Source organism: Marmota monax, unplaced genomic scaffold, assembly GCF_021218885.2.
Source record: "Marmota monax isolate L192 unplaced genomic scaffold, Marmota_monax_Labrador192_F-V1.1 WCK01_AAM20220418_F8-fsc00043, whole genome shotgun sequence".
NCBI classification, from domain to species: Eukaryota; Metazoa; Chordata; class Mammalia; order Rodentia; family Sciuridae; genus Marmota; species Marmota monax.
In genome coordinates, this window is record NW_026691982.1 from 3,515,956 (window position 1) to 3,535,556 (window position 19,601).

At 36.2% G+C, this 19,601-nt stretch overlaps 1 long non-coding RNA gene across 1 annotated transcript in view; it reads right to left on the reverse strand.

Moving 5' to 3' along the window:
• The window catches only part of LOC131424307 (uncharacterized), a 68,262-nt gene that overhangs the window by 31,851 nt on the left and 16,810 nt on the right, over nucleotides 1-19,601 (reverse strand). The gene's annotated exons all lie outside the window — the stretch shown is intronic.

Sequence of the window (19,601 nt, forward strand, 5' to 3'; positions counted from 1 at the left end):
TTCAAGCACACCAAAAATCTTATGGCATTATTGGGCTCCTAACTTGAAGAGCATTGATATTTGAACCCAAGGAGGTCTTAGAGTAAAAAATTGCAAGTCCAAGTGTTACCGCTGTTGACCGGTGACGAGTTCTTGCTTCCCCAATGTTGAAGAATAACACCAAAGAAGCACGCCGAGGCAAGGTCAGAGTAGAAATTAGAAGTTTATTAAAGGACAGCAGAAAAGACTTCTCCTGGAAGAAGAAGGGGACCCAAGAGGTGGAATCCGTGGAAGTGCGGTTGTTTCCCCTTTTTATAGTTTTGGTGATGGAATGTAGGTGGGAAGGCCCGAGGGGTGGGACACAGGTGGGCCAAAGAAGTAATCTGGTCAGGAAGGACTTCTGAGTCAGCACCTTTTTGCTGGGGGCTGTTCATTAACATTTCTTTGAGGTGGACTTTGGCCTAGGGCCTTTTGGGACTTCATTAACATTCCATGAGTTGTCCTGTGTTTTCCCTGAGTCATTCTCCGCAAAGCCTGGCCTCCATTTTAGATTTCACTCGATATTAGACCCGATTTACCTAACTACACTGACTACCTAATTTTAAATCTGGCTTCACAAGGCAGCTACAATGTCACTAGATGTCAGGACATGAGGATATTTTCCAAAAGGTCAATTTCAGGCAGTCTCATGACAGTGAATAAAATGAAGCTAGACCTCAATGTCAAGAAATAAAATGCATGATATACCTGAAGCAGAAATTAATAGTAATTGAAAGCATGAAATGAGATTAGAGTTTTGAGAAAAACTCTGGAAAAGGGGATATCATTCTCGTATTTTAATTTGGCTTTAAAAAAACCCTATTATTTGAAGTAAGTTCTGATTTAACGATATTGTAAGTTTCTATTAGTTGCAAGTTTAAGATCACATTTGAATTATAAGAAATTTTAAATTTATAATTGAGTACACACTAATAAACAACGGATTATGCTTCTAAAAAGAAGCATAGTGATCCTTTGTCTCCTTGAATTTAAGGTATCAAGGTAGTTGTTCTTCCACCTCAGTCTTTGCTCTATTAGTGATTAGATCACTAATGCTCATATCAGCCAATGTCAGGATATTATTGTGGTGGATGTTGTCTGGGATCAGCTTTGCCGCAGTCTGGCTGGGCACAAATGCGGCAGTCTGGCTGGGCACACAATCACGAGCCACCACACAGCTTGTAGATTCAAACAGCAACTCTTTATTCCCGAACTCACACCAGCCGTCTACAGTCACGTTCTGGGGAAATCCACATTCTCTTCCCAAATCCACCTCCACTGGGCTTCTATCTCCCAAAATATACTGTCTGAATCCCGTGAGAACTCAAGGGGAACTCAGACAGCAGGATACCCCCTATTCCCAGCAGGAATAATCTTAAACCTTAAACCTGGAACCTAAACTGGGAACGCCCTAAACACGATTATCTTAAAACCGGGAACACCCTAATCTGCCTTGGTCCTTGAGCAAGGTCACCTACATTCAATGTCACTGCAACATGTCAGCAACATGGGGTACGCTGGCAAGGAAATTGTCATACCTACTTGGCTAATGGCTCCCAGCACAGCTTGGCATATGAGAAAACTGCAGAAGCAAGGAAGTCACTCTGACCTTCTGCCTTTCTTCCCTGAAGCAGAATCATAAATTCTCTGACTTACCATGCTTGAAAGTGGATCATAAAAAGTCTTATTCCAGGATAATTCCACTGTATATTCAAAAGATAATAAAAAACCAAACAGGCCTTGCCAAGTTCTTCCCAGTTTCTTACCAATAAGTCGTGCCTCCTTTCTGTCAAATCACAGTCCACAGGAATGTTAATTTCTCATCTAAGAATAAAGATTTTATGTGGGTCTTTGGATCTGCATTTCTGAAGACTCCCACATCATGTAAAACTTTGGTGAAATAACTCTGGTATGTTTTTCTCTTGCTAATGTGTCTTTTGTTAGGGCATCATCCCACTACAAAATCCCACACCCCACTTGTGAGGGGTCAGGGCAATAAGTTACTCTTTCTCCCCTCCAATGGTATGAGAAATATGTACTACCCATCTCCTTTTAAAAGTTCTTCTAACTTATTCTACAAAGTTGAAAATTCTTTGCCTTTGATAAAATGATTAGGCATAGCAATCTTTCAGTATCTGCAGAATTGGTTCCAAGAATCTCTGGTTGATAACACCAATCTGGGGAAGCTCAAGTCCTTCATGTAACATACATTAATATTTGCACATAACCTACACCCACACTTTATATACTTTAAATCACTTCTAGGTTACTTTTCTACCTAACACAACGTAAACGCTCTGTAAATATCTGTTATTCTTAATTGCTTAGGGAATAATAGAAGAAAAATGCCAGTACATGTTCAGTATAAGTATAATTTTATTCTACTGAATATTTTCTTTTTCCTGCCTGTGGCTGGTTGAATTTGTGGATATGAAGCTTGTAGGTACAGAGGGCCAACTGTACAGGAACATTTTTAACTAAAATGGAATTTAAAGGGAAAAATTTGGAAGTCAAAAGTGCCATATTCTAGATACTCACAAGATAGTTTTACACCCTTAGCCACTTGGAGATGTATCAGAAAAGCTACACCAACAAATTTTACAACTGGCCTTTATTTGCCATTTATTTGCCTTTCCAAGGGTTGCCAATCCTATGGTCCCAAAGTCCTGTTCTTTTTTCTTATCATTCTCTAAAAATGTACTGTTCTTTGTTGAAGATGCTACACAATTTCAAATTGGAAGACACCATTCAAGAACTAGTCATTTGTCTCCCAGGTATCCTTGAAATACGCATGTTAAGAAACTTGTTTGATTTTCTCTCATTCATTAGTCATTTGTAACAGAGGTCTGTTCCACCTAAGAAGCCTTAGCAATTTTTCTTCCGTTCACTTCATTATCTTGTGGACACTGGTAGTGATTCCCAGGTAGAGAACATGATTTCATAATTCTGTCTTAAATGGGTAAATTGTATGAATTTTCTAAATGTTAAATGACTATTCTCTTGTTTAAATTTTCTCTCGTGGGTGGGGGGAGCATAATTTGTACTTCTTTTTTGCCCAAATGTTAGCCAGAGGGAAGTCAGAGAGAGAAAAATAAAGAAGAAAGAATATGAGACAAACAATAAGTTACAGAAATAAAGACCAAATCTTATAAACAAGAACAGCAAAATAGAAAGAAAGAGAATAAGGAGGGGAGGATGGAGGAAAGAAGAAATGGGAGAAAAATTATTTACAGATATATTTTCTGAGTGGTTTTGGCAATAGAGTTCTACATGTACCAGGTATCTCAGGAAATTCAAGAAAATTTGATTATAAAATGTAAGGAACTGGGGCTGGGGATGTGGCTCAAGCGGTAGCGGGCTCACCTGGCATGCGTGCGGCCCGGGTTCGATCCTCAGCACCACATACAAACAAAGATGTTGTGTCCACCGAAAACTAAAAAAATAAATATTAAAAAATTCTCTCTCTCTCTCTCTTAAAAAAAAGTGTAAGGAACTGATGAAGTATAGGTACTTCCTAAGGATATGTTCTCATAGCATAAACCATAGTAGAACTAAACTTTTGCAACAAAAAATTTCATATATGAATATATCCATGAAACAAATAGAGGCAGCTGTTTCTGATTCTTTATATCCTGGTGATCTTTCACATTTCAGAGGCACTAACACACAGAGGTGCCTACAAAGATCAGAAGGATAGTGAAGAAAAACACTACCAAAACAAACCTGCTGTGAACTTGCTTGAGGACAGGGTCCAGAGCAGAGTTCCCCTAATGTCCTCAAGCTCCTCTGGTTCCTGAGAAATGTAACTGTGAGCATTCTCTTCTTATTACTCAGACATAAACAAAACAAAGAGAAAAAATATGAAAGCTGAATTTCTAATAAAGCTCTGTTAGGAAATACACATGTTCACATCACATTGTGTCATTATTTTGAAACTTACAGTCATTGATTTTGAAGGCTCATGCCAAACAGTCATGAATGATGGGAAATAAACAGTGATGCATGTCCTCTGAAGATGGCATATATATATGATCGTAAAGCTATTCCTTATTATCAAAAGAAAAGAACATGCCCCCAAAGAGCAAAAACAAAACACCTAGGGTGAGCCAACTTCCAGATAAACCAAGCACACTATTGCAGAAAACAATACAACTCAATAGCAACAAACCCAGCGTGCCGTGGCATCCCTCAGATATGAAGACCACACTCAAGAGGACCAGTTACACTCTTGTCCTGGATCTTCTATTCACAAACTTCCCAACAGATTCCATTATGATGTTACTTTTAGTAACCATATAAAATAATGTTTTCATTAATGATACTGAGGGGATTCTGAAGATATCACCCTCAAATATGTCACCCTTACATTGATTACTTGTAGCTATAAGAAATTAAAAGTCTTCCAATATAGAAAAAACTTCACTTCCCCCTTAACTGTGTAAACTAAGGTTATAAAATTTCTCCTTTTAAAGAAAATTTAATTTCACAATGGAAATTTTTATTCATAAAGAAACATTTATCAGAAAAAAGAGCTACTTCCAAATTGTATTAGCCAAGAGTCATAGCCTACAGAATGAGGCCATCTTGATTCTCCCACACATCATCACATAATTTGTCTGTACCATACCCCAGAAGCCCCAGTTCCTATACCTTTCTGTAGCACAGTATGCTATACACCCTCAATCACCTGGTCCTTTGTATATCATATTTTTGGGACTCCAGTGCATAAATATGTAATTAAAATGACTTTTATGTTGAGGAGAGGGGCCAGAGATTTATGACAATTTATTATTTTTATTATTATTATTATTATTATTATTATTATTATTATTATTATTATTATTTGCCTTATGACAATTTAATTTGTATTACAAACAAAAATAATCTAAAAAGATAAATGAAAGTAACTTTTTTCCTCTCCTATAATACAGTCATCCTTTGGTATCTGGGTCAGGAGCACGGGGAAATTGCTCCAAGATCCCCAAGGATTCCAAAAGCTATGGATGTTCAAGATCCTTATAAAAAATAGCATAGAATTTTCATATAGCCTATACACACTTCCTCTCATATACTTTAGATCACTTCCACATGACTTATAATATCCATTACAATTAATGTCTTATATAAATAGTTGTTATGCTATATTGTTTATTTAACAATGAAAAAAAGGCTGTTATGTGTTTGATACAGATAAATTCTTTTCTTCAAATATTTTTGTTTCAAGGTTAATTGAATCTATAGGACCCATGGATATAAAAGACTGGTTATACTTTTTTTTTTTAAAGATAAGCATATTGTCATTTTTTTTCTTATTTTAGCAATTAAGGAAGCATAAAAAACATGTTAATTATGAAATATTATAAATGATAGTTACTTTTAGAAATACTTAGTATAATGTTATATTCTGAATAAACTTTTGGTGCTTCTTTTTACTTTTGGATAATTTCTTATATACTTCAATAATCTCATAACATTATCTTTGATGTCTAGATGTACCCTTAGGTCTTGACTGTATCCATTTAGCAGCAATAGAAGAAGTGAAACCTCATCATATGTGATCCTGGTGGATTATTATTAATCTCAGAAAAGATGATCCAGTTACAAACTTAGGAAGAAAATATGATCTTCATAATTGAACACATAGTAAACAAAATCTTGGAGAGTTTGGTAATGAACATTTTTTTTTTTTTTGCTGTGAACAAATACTAGAGGAAAACAACTTAGAGGACAAGTTAGTTGGGTCTCATGGTTTCAAAGGTTACAGTTCATGGTCAACTGACTCCATTGTTCTGGGTCCCAAATGAAGCAGAATATCATAGTGTATGATGTGGCATAGAAAAACTGCTCAGCTCTTGGAAATCAGGAAGGAAGAGGAAGGAGAGACAGAGGAAGAGAGAGAGAGAGAGAGAGAGAGAGAGAGAGAGAGAGAGAGAGAGAAAGAAATAGGAGCAGCCAGGGAAGAGATGCAGTCCCCAAGGACACACTCCTAATGGCCTACTTCCTTGATGCATGCCACATCTGCCTTCAGTTACCACTCAGTACTCCTTCAGCTAACAGGGGAATAATCTACCAATGAGGTCAGAGCACTAATAAGTGAGATTTTTGAGGGGCTTTCCAGGTCCAAAATATGACAGAGATTTTTCCTTTTACTGTCTTAGAGTCCTGGGGATGCAAATCAATATTAAATTAATTAATTAATTAAAATTAATCTAATTAATTTACCAACAGTTTCAGTGATTCAAAATGACTTCTGGCAACACTAGGGTTTTTCTTTCCTTGCAATGATCATGTTACATTAAAATAAGCCAACTGGTGCAATGATTATTAGGCAGAAAATATATTCATAAAATTTGAAGTCGATATACAAATACGATTATAATATCCAGAGGCACTGAATGGTAATGAGAATTACACATTTCAGCATTAAACATAAACATTTAACAGAGTTGACTAATTTTTTGCCAATTTAAACAAAATTATTTTTCATTTGGAGAAACACTAATTTTTAACACTAAACCATTTATTGTAAAACTTTACAGAAAGCTTTTAAGTAAAGTATTTCTTCACTTTAAGTGTTCTATACAAGTACGCATTCTATGACTTTTGGAAAAGCATCAAACAAGTTTTGCTTTTTCTCTTTAAAAGGATTAATAACTATTTTCAAAATATTATACTGTTAATTGTAGCAACAAATAAAGAAACAAATTCAAAGAGGCTCTTTCATTAAGGAATAGATGTATTCAAACCGGAATCAAATCTGTTCAAAGTGTTAGCATGGAACTCTTGAGCATTTGTGGTAGATTATTGTTGGTTGGATGAAATTTAAGTACTCCATCTGTGGAGCGTTATGTGCACAATTTATTGCTAAAATTTTGGATGTAGAAAACTGAAATGAAATAGATATAACTGCATACCATATTATTGCAAGTGAAAACAGATTATATGGCATGATTTTTTAGTGTAAGATTTTTTTTCATAGCAGTGTACTCAAAATAACATGTTAAAATATTTTCCTGAGAGGTACCATGTCTCATTCACCATTGTAGACCATAATAGAGTTCAGAATATATAGAAAGAACCAAATTATTTTGATGATGTAAAAAAAATACAACTCAAATTAATAAAATATTATTTCATTTTCTCAACATCACAATTTCCAGAAAAAGTGTTGAAATAAAGAAAGTAACTATCATAACTCTTTTTCTCTCTCTTTAATAGAAAAGAAAAGGAATGTATATATGGAGACTGATTTTGATCTTAATCTGGATCTTCTGATTCATGTGTTTAGGACTCTTAAAAAAGTGGTTAATTTAAGTGACAATTAAAAAGATGCCAAAATAAAACCTAACAATTGTTCTAATAAATGCACTGAAAGCCCTTATATTTATAATATAATCTACTGCGATACTTTGCAATATCTTTAGTAAGTTTTTTTTAATATTATTACTCCTATGGATATGCACATTCTAATTGAGCCTTTTTCTTAATCCTTGAAACTACTTCAACAATACATCTTCCTCTCTTGCATTTAGGTTCTGTGACAATGGGGACAATGTGTATACTGGTCATCAGTACTTGCTTTCATAATTACAGTTATCTCCTGATAATTACACTGTAATGTCATGCAAATACAGAACAAACTCACTAATAGCATAGAATAAACACAGGAAACTCAGACTGGGATTTGAAGGATTAAAGTCCCTTGTATACAATTACAAAATTGTTTCAATAAATATTTGAAGAGCAAAGTCTGTGCATGTGTTATTCTTGGCTTGTGCAGCTGTGGTGACTTCTGGATGTGTAATATAAGTGGAAATATACATGCTTTTAGAGGTGAGAATTCTCAGAGGTGGGCTGTACTAATGTTTGCTGAAGAGATAGCAGAGACTTCCATTTCCTCTACTTATTTTTGCTCCCCGTCTTGTCTTTGAGTTCTCTATATATGGTTCCTCAGATTTTTGCATCCACTTTTGCCTTTAATCCATTGTTCCTACGCTGGACCTTTGTTGGTAAGATTGTAGGATGTGAAGGGAGAGTATTATACTTTCAATCTCTGAATGCAGTTTTCCCAGTGTATTTTTTTTTTCAGTCCCATGTTGAATGCTTTTTCATCCTGTTGGGTGAGTGTGGTGAGCCGCTTCTGCCGTTTCTGCAGATTATGGTCGCCATTACAAGATGACGCTGGCTCCGCTGTGGTCTGTGACAAACAACTCCTTATCTGGGAGAGTTGGCACATGATTTTTCACCACCCTGTGAGAAAGCTCCACGCGGCAGCTTTGCATTGGGGCTTGGGATGCTTTATTAAGGCTGGGAGGGGCATCCGAGAGGGAGAAGAAGAAATATCAAGGGCCTGAATAAACTGCTGAAAGAAGATTCCTGAGTTGCGTCTTCCTTGCGGGCAAGGGGTCGCGACAAGTGGTGCCGAAACCCGGGAACCAGAACTTTCAGCAGTCAGGGGTGGTGCACCGGTTAGTCCCAGGTAAGTGGGATCCGCGATCAAAGCGGGGTTAGTCCCTAGTAAGTGGGATCCGCGACCAAAGCGGGACAGCTCCTCTGTAATGAAAGAGAGAGCCTTACATTTTATTGCAGCTGCACTGTGTACTTTCGCTCCTACTTTCGCTTTCTTTTTTTTGTGCTTCCTTTGTTGTTGTGTCATGGGTGCCGCATCTTCAAGTCCGCTTCTCCTGGCCCTAGATGGCCTGTTACGTTCCAAGGGACTGGAAGTGAAACATAGTACTTTACAGAGATTTTTACAGAAGATAGATATCGCTGCACCGTGGTTTGCATTTTCGGGCAGCCTTACTGTGCCTAGTTGGGATAAATTAGGCAAAGATCTTGACTTTGCTTCTGAGCAGGGCATATTAGAGGGTGGGGTGATCCCCCTTTGGAAAATGGTCCGTGGTTGCCTTACAGATGGTAAATGCCAGGAAGCTGTGAGTGAGGGTCAAGCTATTCTTGAGCAATTGCATGAGGAAAAATCTGAAGGATCATGTAGTGAAGTGGCAGAGAGTATTAAAAGTAACAGTAGTGAGAAGGCAAAAGAGCCTGAAGATAAAAATAGGAGAAGGCTCTACCCAGACTTGACCGAATTAAAAACGCCTGAGAACACAAGCGACTCAGAGAGTTCTGAGGACCTTGATATATTGTTACAACAACTACATAAGATAAAAATGAAAAAGAAGAAAAAGGAGACACAGGGCATGCAGGCCTACTGTAAGAAGGGGAAGGGAGTTAACATCGGTCAACAAAACTCTGAGGAGGAGGAGGTAGAATATCTAGAAGAAGATATGGTGCCGATTGCCCCACCTCCGTATGTGGGGGGGAGCCAAGGTTCCGGGAGATCTTTTCATGCACAAGTTTGGAGGACAGTTAATACAGATATGGGACTTGCATACCCTGTATTTCAGGACAATAACAGGGGAAGATATCATGAGCCTTTAGACTTTAAGATAATTAAAACCTTGGCAGAATCTGTCCGCACTTATGGCATAGATGCCGCTTTCACTCTCACTCAGGTGGAGGGACTTACTAGATTTTGCATGACTCCCTCAGATTGGGCTAGTCTAGTCCGCGCTTGTGTTTCCCCAGGGAAATATTAGGAGTCCAAAGTTGGCTGTTTAATGTTTCTGGAAGTACCCAAGACTCGGAGCGAGGTAGGAGGCTTAAAATTTCTGCAAATAATTCACAATTATCTAATGCTACATTACCCTCCGCAGCAGTCTGTCTCCAATCTCCGTTCCTGTTTCTTTTGGCTAATGTTACATTACAGGGGATGCTTAATTGTTCTAATATTACCTGTTATTTGTCTGAGTGTTGGAATGGCTCCTGGACTATGGCAATGGTTATGAAATTTCCAACCTTTGTCCCGATCCCGGTTACTGCAGATCCAGAGTCATTTCCTATTGTTGAACTGATTAGAGCCCGTAGAGATTTTGAAATTACGGCAGCCATAGTGACAGCTGTGGCGGTATCTGCTGCTGCAGCAGTTATAGCTGGAGTAGCCATGGCCAGCCAGGTACAAACTGCTGCCACTATTAATCAGGTTATTCAACAAACATCCACCATACTTGAATCTCAAACTAGAATTAATCAACACATTTTATCTGGGATTCTGGCTGCTAATCAAAGGATAGATCTGCTTCAAGCTCAAGTTGAGGAATTGTCTGACCTAGTACATTTGGGTTGTGTTGATCAACGTGCACATTTATGTATAACCTCTGTCAGATTTTATGATTCCAGAAATGCCTCCCACATCATTGGAGAGTATCTATCCGGAACCTGGTCCATGGAAGCAGAAAACTTGATCCAGTCTCAACTAACTCAGATTGCTGTTTTGAATAGTACCCATGTTGAACCAGTGACTTTGGGTCAATTCACCGATTGGATATCTTCTGCTTTTTCCTTCTTCAAAGAGTGGGTGGGGGTAGGCATTTTTGGTGCAATGTGTTGCTTCGGTGTTGTACTTTGTTTGTGGCTTCTCTGTCGCCTTAAAACTCGCCATGCACAAGAAAAGTCTATGATCATACAAGCTCTTGCAGCTTTAGAAAATGGCAACTCGCCTCAAGTCTGGCTTGCGCATCTTAAGCAGTAAACCTTTGTCATGGTCGTTACACCCCAAGTTATTATAACATTGCACTGGGATCGACATGACTTTCCTTGTTATTCTCTTAGTGTTGGAAAGCCCTTGCACTCTGCCGGTCTTACTGCCATTGCACGCAGATGGGTTTCCACACTAGTGCTTTTCTATCGCCTTGAAGTTCGTGCCTTTCTTTCAGGGTGCTGTCAACTTGTTTGTAGTTATAAACAGCCACAGTTCAGCCTCAGCTATCCCCCTTCGTCCACCATCATCACGATACAGGATGCAAGGCAAGGCACTGCACTTGAGTGATCCTTGACGTGGACCTCAAGGAGAGCATGTCCTATTGCATGCGGGTTAGACGCGTTCACGCCCCGCCCCACGAAAAAAGGCGTCGGCTGATATGGCTTCAGATCTGGGGAAGGCGCCTCCTTAGGACTGAGTCATACTATGCAGCCACTTCTGCACAGTGGGATAGGACCTCTACTCTCGCCTGTATTGTTTTAAGAAAACAGAAAAGGGGGAACTGTGGTGAGCCGCTTCTGCCGTTTCTGCAGATTATGGTCGCCATTACAAGATGACGCTGGCTCCGCTGTGGTCTGTGACAAACAACTCCTTATCTGGGAGAGTTGGCACATGATTTTTCACCACCCTGTGAGAAAGCTCCACGCGGCAGCTTTGCATTGGGGCTTGGGATGCTTTATTAAGGCTGGGAGGGGCATCCGAGAGGGAGAAGAAGAAATATCAAGGGCCTGAATAAACTGCTGAAAGAAGATTCCTGAGTTGCGTCTTCCTTGCGGGCAAGGGGTCGCGACAGGTGAGAAAGGTAGACTGGAGGGTGCTCAACTGGGGAAGAATCCCCTTTCCCTTGGTGGAAAGGGAGTTTTCTGGCAAAGTCTCTTAGCCTGGAAGGGAGGCATTTGCTGTGGAGATGTCCTTGGCTAGGTTTCACAATGCTCCCCCTCCCTGACAGAGCCCTGAGGAGATCTCCCTTGAGTTCTAACAGTGTAGGTTCCAGGAGGGAAAGTCCCCAATGGTGCTGAGGGTGGTGGCATTAGGTCTGTGCCTCTCAGGAGGTACCCATTCTCTTATTTGTCCACAACGTCATAACTATCCAGCAATACACTTGATCCTACCAATTTGCAAGTCCAGAGGCTTCTGCTCTAGATAAATATGAGTCTCAGAATTTCCCCAACTTTCCAGATTTTGAGTGACAGTTTGTGCTTCAACCTGGATTCTCTTATGGGTGTAAGAAAAGTCATTGATTTTCAGTTCACCCAGACTTTTTTTGTTAAGGATAGAAATGATAATTTAAAGTGTCTTTGAATGTCAGAGCTGAAACCAGAAGACTCTGTCAGTGTATTTTAAATTGATTTTTACATTTTTTTCCTTAGAGAAAAACACATTTTTATAAAGTGATTGGATCTGCACCATGAGTAACATTCTTAGTGGCCAAGGGAGGGATAGAATTCTACATTCTATTTTACTTCTATGTTCTTTGGTTTGCCAGATACGTTTTTAAATTACAGGATAGGAACACCTTGTGGAGAGCTATTCTGATGGCTAAAAAGGGATTCTGTTAGGTACTGTGACTTTTCCCAAGTCTCAGAGCAAATATAATAAGACTGTAAACAGCAGAGATAGTGATAAAAATATATCTCTATGCATATCCCAATTATCTGCTATCCTGCTGAGGATAATTGTATTTTGCATGTCATATGACTGCTATTTGGCTCAGGGGAACTGGTCTTGTACTGTGAAGATTGTCTAGGCCATAACATACTTAGGAAAAGAGGGTAAAAGAGGAATTTTTAAAGTGTACTCCCTCCAAGCTTTTATAATCAACATTTATCTCTTTGGATAACCTGCCTCACTTATATACCTACTAGTCCATATTTTTTTCTGTCAACTAGAAGTTTAGGAAAAAGTACATGCATATGACTGAAACTATTTTGTAGATTACTTCTTTAAAATGAGGATATATTCTCTAGTATATCACCATAAATATAATTTTACACATCCACTGTATTTTTCAGTGCCCCCTAAATAACTCAGGTTGTGTGCTCTGATGTGGAGTGTACCTACACAGAGACAATTCTAGAAATTTAAACAGATTAAAAGAGTTGTCATATTTTTCCATTAGAGGCACTTAATTTATATTTTTATATAAGTATATTAATACTTGCATGTAGAAAATAGTTGTATATAGAAAATATCATGTAACAGACTTTTGAATTGCTATTTTATTATTGCTGAATATTTATTGCTATTATTACATTAGAGTATATTAATAGTATATATTTTCTATTATGGGCAATTATTATTTTTTCCTCTTCTAGAGTAATATGATGTGATTTGTGTCCCATGGTATATCGATGTTGCCTTTTATTTCTGACAAGGTGGATGACTTGTTACTTCTTCTCTGAATACAATGTTTCTACCACCTGGGTCACTTAAAATCATCTCTTCCATAGATGTACAAATACCCATCATTTAGGAGGAGTTAGTCCAAATGTTATATTTTTCAGCTTTCAGAGAAATATTTATCCAACTAATTATGCCATTTTACTGAAACATTGTGTAATATAAATTGATTAGCAATATGAAAAAAGGTAATAGGAAGAGGGAAAAGGACTGGGGTCTTGTAGGGAAGGTTGTATTATCAAACAGTATTGTGAAGCTGGGCATTAATGGGAAAGTGAAATCTGAACAAGACTTTTTAAAAACTGAGGGAATAAGCTGAGCAAATGCTTGCAAAAAGAATATTCTAGACCAAAAAAAAAAAAAAAAACCTAAAAAGAAGACCTAAAGCAAATACTCAGAAGTGGGCTTGTGTCTTATGTATTCCAGAAACAGCAAGGACGTGATTCTGGTTGTAGTTAAATGATAGCAGTAAAAGAATGTTAGGGATTGGTCTCCTCCACATGATCTGTCATGATAGCAAGCATTTTTTAGCATCCTAAGATTTTCACTAAAACTTTTAGCTGATTGATACCTTATACAACAGTGGACATCATTGGTGGTATGGTGAGCTGTGAAGATTTTAGTTTCAGACTGCATGGCTCAAAGCACAACAGCATGGCTAGAAATTCTACCATAATTATCACACTTTAACTTGCTTATATGCTTACCTTTTTTCCTGGCTATTGCATACATAAGTCAGCTTATGAATAATTAGTTTTCCAAAGTTCTTATTTTCATCCTACTTGGAGATTGGATGTAAGAAAAACATAAGAGTTCATTTAGTTCCACTCGTATCATTGTGGAATGCTGCGACATCACAAGACTTGATGGAAAGTTAATGACCCTAAGGTTCCACAGGACAGTAGGAAGAAGAATGGTGTTTTTACCAGGGGATTGGGGAAAGAGAAATGGGTAATTGTTTGGTGCAGGGGAGTTTTAGTCATTCAAGTTGCAAAAGTTGTAGAGATTTTTCTGACCAATGTTGTGCTTATAGTTACTAACATAGTACATTACACTTAATTTTTTTTGGTAAGAGGTTAAAATCTTGCCAGGCACAGTGTCAAATGCCTATAATCCCAGCAGTATAGAAGGCTGAGACAGGAGGACTGCAAGTTCAAAAGCCAGTCTCAGAAACTTAGTGAGGCCTTAAATAACTTAGCAAAATCCTGTCTCAAAATTTAAAAAAAAAAATTATAAAGCTAGGGATGTGGCTCAGGGAGCACCCATGTTCAATCTCTGGTACAAAAAAAAAAATGAGGTTAAATCTTTTGTATATCGTTCAACCAAAAATAAAAGATAATGACAAAAATTAGAAATTGGGAATTGATTTATGAGGAAAATTACAGGAAGATTTCATCTTTCTTATTTCATATTTACTTATAAGAACAAAGCGCATAACTTTGCTTTTCTTTACAGGCAGATAATTTACTGAATCTTATACTTACTGAATGTTTGTTTTTTAGCATACTCTTTGGAAAATGCTTTACTTTAATTTATTATTTGCCTTATTAGCTGGGAACATTGTGTCCAAGTTAACAATATGGAAACTCAAGCCCAGGAGGTGAATAAGCTTGCTCAAGGTCAGAAAAGTCAGCAGCAGGCAGAATCTAATTTTAGATACATGCTTTTAGGCAGTTCATTATTCTGCCTTTTTTGGTTCTCAAAATGTTTTGTTTTTAAACAATTTATACTAGATGAGAAAAAAAAAACACACATCGTAGTTTATTTGATCAAAATATATCACAGGAAAGCACTGTCACACTTCACAGAAGTTGATGGAAATTAGATATTTTTAGAGTTCTGAAGATGGCACTCTAAAAATAATACCACACTCCTGGCACTCTAATACAAATGCAAAAATTAAAGCAACTATGCTATGTGGTGTTTGTGAAAAAACACATTTATGGTTTTTATCTGCATATTTTTCCTTTCTCTTTAAAAAATAACTTTGAGATATAATCTACATTTTGTATGATTCACTCATGTAAAAATGTTCAATTCAATGTTTGTGTGTTCACAGATATATGCAACTATCACCAGTTAATTTCAGAATATTTTTATCATCTCAAAAATAAACTTTAAAACATTCAGCTATCAGTCCATTTTTCAAGCCTCCCCAAGATCAGCCCTATGTCTCCATTAATCTACCTTTTGTCTCTATAGATTTCGCTATTCTACCTACTTTTGTATCTTCTGTTATATCAGGCTATATATTCAAAGAACATTTACCTAGTGAAAATGTCCAAACAAATAACTATGTACCACTTTTTTTTTAAAGATAATTCACACTGTGCTGTAAAGCTTAAAAAGAACCTCATTTTTTTTTTAGTCCCAACAAAATCCTGTCCACATTAAAGAGTAAAAATGATTTATCTACCTTGCAAAATGGGTCTGATAAAAAGACAGTTACTGAGAATTCAGTATTTACCAGTAAATGTTGTAAGTAATTAAAATGCAGTACCTGAGGAAAGGACTGTTATTAATTTTCCAGGTGAGGAAAGTGAGGCATAAAGTACTTGAAGGAGTTATTCAATGCCATATACCTGTGAAGTGGTATATTTTATCCCAAGCTACTATCCAGATGACTAATTTGCCTCCATGTCCATTATATTATTTCACTAAATTACCAAATTATCATAAGGAGAGGCTAGAGCATATTTTCATTTTAATAATTTAACTATGTGAATGTAACTATGAATCAAAAGGCAGATGAAAATATAAATTTAATTGAGGGTAAACATTAGGCAATATTATGATAGATTATTTTCACACACTATTGGTATTAATCCTTAAAATAATTGCCATAATAACACAATACCTTGTATTCATAGTGTATCTGACTTCGAAAATAATTCTATGATACAAAATTTATTTAATCTCTCTGTTATTCTATATAAATAGTATTGCATTGGTGAGTACCTCCTGGACTTTCATAATACCCAAGGCTTCTTAGTTTTGTGAAATAGAATTTCTAGATAATTAGAAGTGACAAGGACTCATTAATAAATACAAGGACAAAGGGCACACTAATAGCAAACCATAATTTTGGGGATTATGGTTTGTTTGCATGTCCTTTCCTTGTGGAATTCCACTTGTAATTTATTATATTCATATTTCAAAAACCTCAACAAGAAAATAGCAACTGGCAACAGTAACACATTTATCTTGACTGGTGAACACATTAAATTCCAATCAATTTAAGTTTTTATTGCATAATTCTTATTTTTAGTCATCTATCTTAGTCTTCATGTGAGTTTTAAAGCTTTGTAAGCTCACATAAAGTAACTTAATAATGGTTATATAACTGATGATTTCCATTTGTTGCTGCTATCCATACTATATCAAGTTAATTATGTAATAAATGTTTACAATGACCCAGAGTTACAATACTAATTTTTGGTACTGATATTTTGGTTCAATTGACAAAACTTTTGAATATATTGTGATAATTAAGAAATCTTATATTATACTTATTTGTTTATACACATACATCTTAAATCAAGATCATTATAATTCATGTAGTTTTACATCTGAACATAACTGCTCTTAAATAAACACATACTTTCCCACCCAAAATGAACAGATATGTATCCATACAAAATCCTCCACATTTGGGGAAAGTATTGTCTTATTCAAGTGGACTACAATTATAGTTTGGGGTTTGAAGGAAATTTTTTCCAATTGACTGCTTACATCTTTGCAGAATTCATATGTTGAAATTCTAACACCCAATGTGATGGTATTAGTTGTTGTGGCCTTTAAGAGGAGATTAGATCATGAGGGTAGAGTCCTAAATAGTTGAGATTAATTCTTCTATAAAAGAGACCCCCGAGAGCCAGGTATTCTTTTCTAACATTTGAGGACATAGACTGATGGGTCTGTGTATGAACCACATGTGGAGCCTCACTGGACACCTGTTTTACTGCTGTTTGACTTCCCAAATTACAAAACTGTGATGAAAAATCTTCTTTTGTTTTTCTGCTATATGGTATTTTGTTATAGCAGCCTGAATGGACTAAGACAGTTCCAAACCACTAGAAAAATTCCCATAAAATGCTAATAGTTTTTCTTAAATTGGTCCTCATGTATTAAGATTATAATAAAATTTAAAAATAATAACATTATGTCTAATTATATATGGGATTTTATTTGTTCTAGTGAGATTATCCTACAGGTAGGATAGTTATAAAATTATTTTGTTTAGAATATATATAACTTATATTCAATACAAACACTATCAGTTTTTGGTATGTTCCTTACAGTTATAGTAGAAAAATTTGTCTTTGAGTTGGAGAATCACACATTAAGTTATGTACACACAGCAATTAGGTGTTGGTGTTTGCAAGAGGAACTTTCTTCATTTATCTTTTATTCATTTATTCACATAGTTTATTTCCCTCTCAGTGTGTTTTCTAAAGCATACAGAGATTTTTAATGATATAATTTCCCTTTCAATGTGTTTTCTAAAGCATACCAGAGATTTTTAATGATATAGTTAGTGTTGAGTTTTAATTTTGATTAGAGTATCCAGAGGCAAGCTATGAAGGAAAAAAAAAGTCACCACGATTAATGAAAGCTAACAACATTACGGAGTACAAGGATTCCTACTCTTGAAATGCCTCTTGAATTATATGTGAATTCAACTTTCCGTCTTCCTTGTCATATTATTTAATAGGCATAAATATAGATAATGAACTATTGATTGCAGTATTTTAAATCGCTTAATTGTTACGCTTTAGAAAGGTTGTCAAAACATTTCCAACATTCAGTATTTTCACTCTTGAAAAAAGAAATGAGGTTATTTTCCTATGTTTATTCTAGATAAAATTATCATAAAAATAAGTTTTAATGTGAAATATCCTTAATTCTCAATTTAAAAATGTATTTGCCTGCTGGGATTGTGGCTCAGTGGCAGAGCGCTTACCTAGCATGTGTGAGGCAGTGGGTTTGATCTTTAGCACTGCGTATAAATACATAAAATAAAGGTCCATTGAAAACTGAAAAAAAAATTAAAAAATGTATTTCCAGCAATTAAAACATAACACTTGTGTCTTGTGGGTTGCCATAGTTTAGATCTAAAATTCCCTCCCCTTCAAATCTCATGATCTAAAGGCTTGGTCCCTAAGACAATGATGGTCAGAGATGCAACCTTGGAAGGTGATTGAATCATGAGGACTCTCACCTTATCAATGGACTGATTCACTGATGGGTTTGTAATTTAATGGACTATATAAGGAGGTCGAAGAAATTTAAGAATTGGCACCTACTAGAGGATTCAGGTCCTTGGCAGTGTGTCCTAGTGTGTCTCCTTCAGCTCCTTCTCTCTCTCTCTTCCTCCTTCTTGGTGGTCATGAGGTAAGTAACCTTCCTCCACCACACCCTTGCTGATGTTCTGCTCTGCCACAGGCCCACAACAATAGGGCCAAGCAACTAGGGATTGGAATCTTTGAAACTGTGAACTAAAATAAATCTTTCCTCCATTAAATTAATTTTCTCAGGGGTTTTGTCACAGCAATGGAAAGTTGACTGAAGGATGAGATCTAAATGGAGAACTTATTTACTAATTACTGTTTCCTTTCTTATGTCAATCCTTTTGAAGTTCAAGTTTAAAAAGATAATTGCTCTTCACACATATCTTTGAAAATGTAAATTACTAAGTTTTCTGTGAGAAAATACTTTCTACAGTTAGACATTTATATGTCCGGTCCCATATATTAATCAAAATGCTAAACTTGATTTAAGGTGAACACTCCCCAGGCCAGATGGTAGGATAAGTCTGAATTAGGTGTAAAGTACTGTAATGATCTCTTCGTTTTCTTCCTTCCCTATCAGAGTTTCTAGTCTTCTCTTGGACTGGGCTTGCTAGCCAGTATGGGAGGTCAGAAATGGAGACCTGTTAGGGGGTTGGAGTACTTACTTTCCTGGTATTTTTAAAGACAAATACCTGTTTGGGGGATATGTTTATGTTTAAAGCTGATTCTTCACTTGTTTGGACTTAGTAGATTTGTAATTTTCTTCTCACCATATACATTATGAGGAATTTCTCACATGCAGTTGCCTTTAAAATATATATATATATATATATATATATATATATATATATATATATATATATTTCTAGTGATTTTCTAGAGTTGCCATTTGCCAGACCATGACAGACAACTGTTAAGAGTTTCAGAAATTTTTTTTTGGTAACAATACTGTTATTAAAAATCAAATTATATTAATGTAACACTTTAAATTATTTTAAGAAAATAATATATCCCAGAACTCATTACTTCTTGATTATTTTAAAATTTTAGTATTATGCTATATGATTTCAGGTTATTCATGACTCTTGTGCATGTACAATGAACACCTTATGCAGTGGTATGTTTTGGCATTATGTCTTCCCAAGTCAGCACACATTTAATGATGTCATGTTGGCAGCCTTAAATCAAATGTAATAGAAGTATTTACACCAAAGAAACCAGAACATTGCAAATCATGGATTATTTATGTATATTCACTATCTAGATTCAATACTGTAATGGATAAAATATTA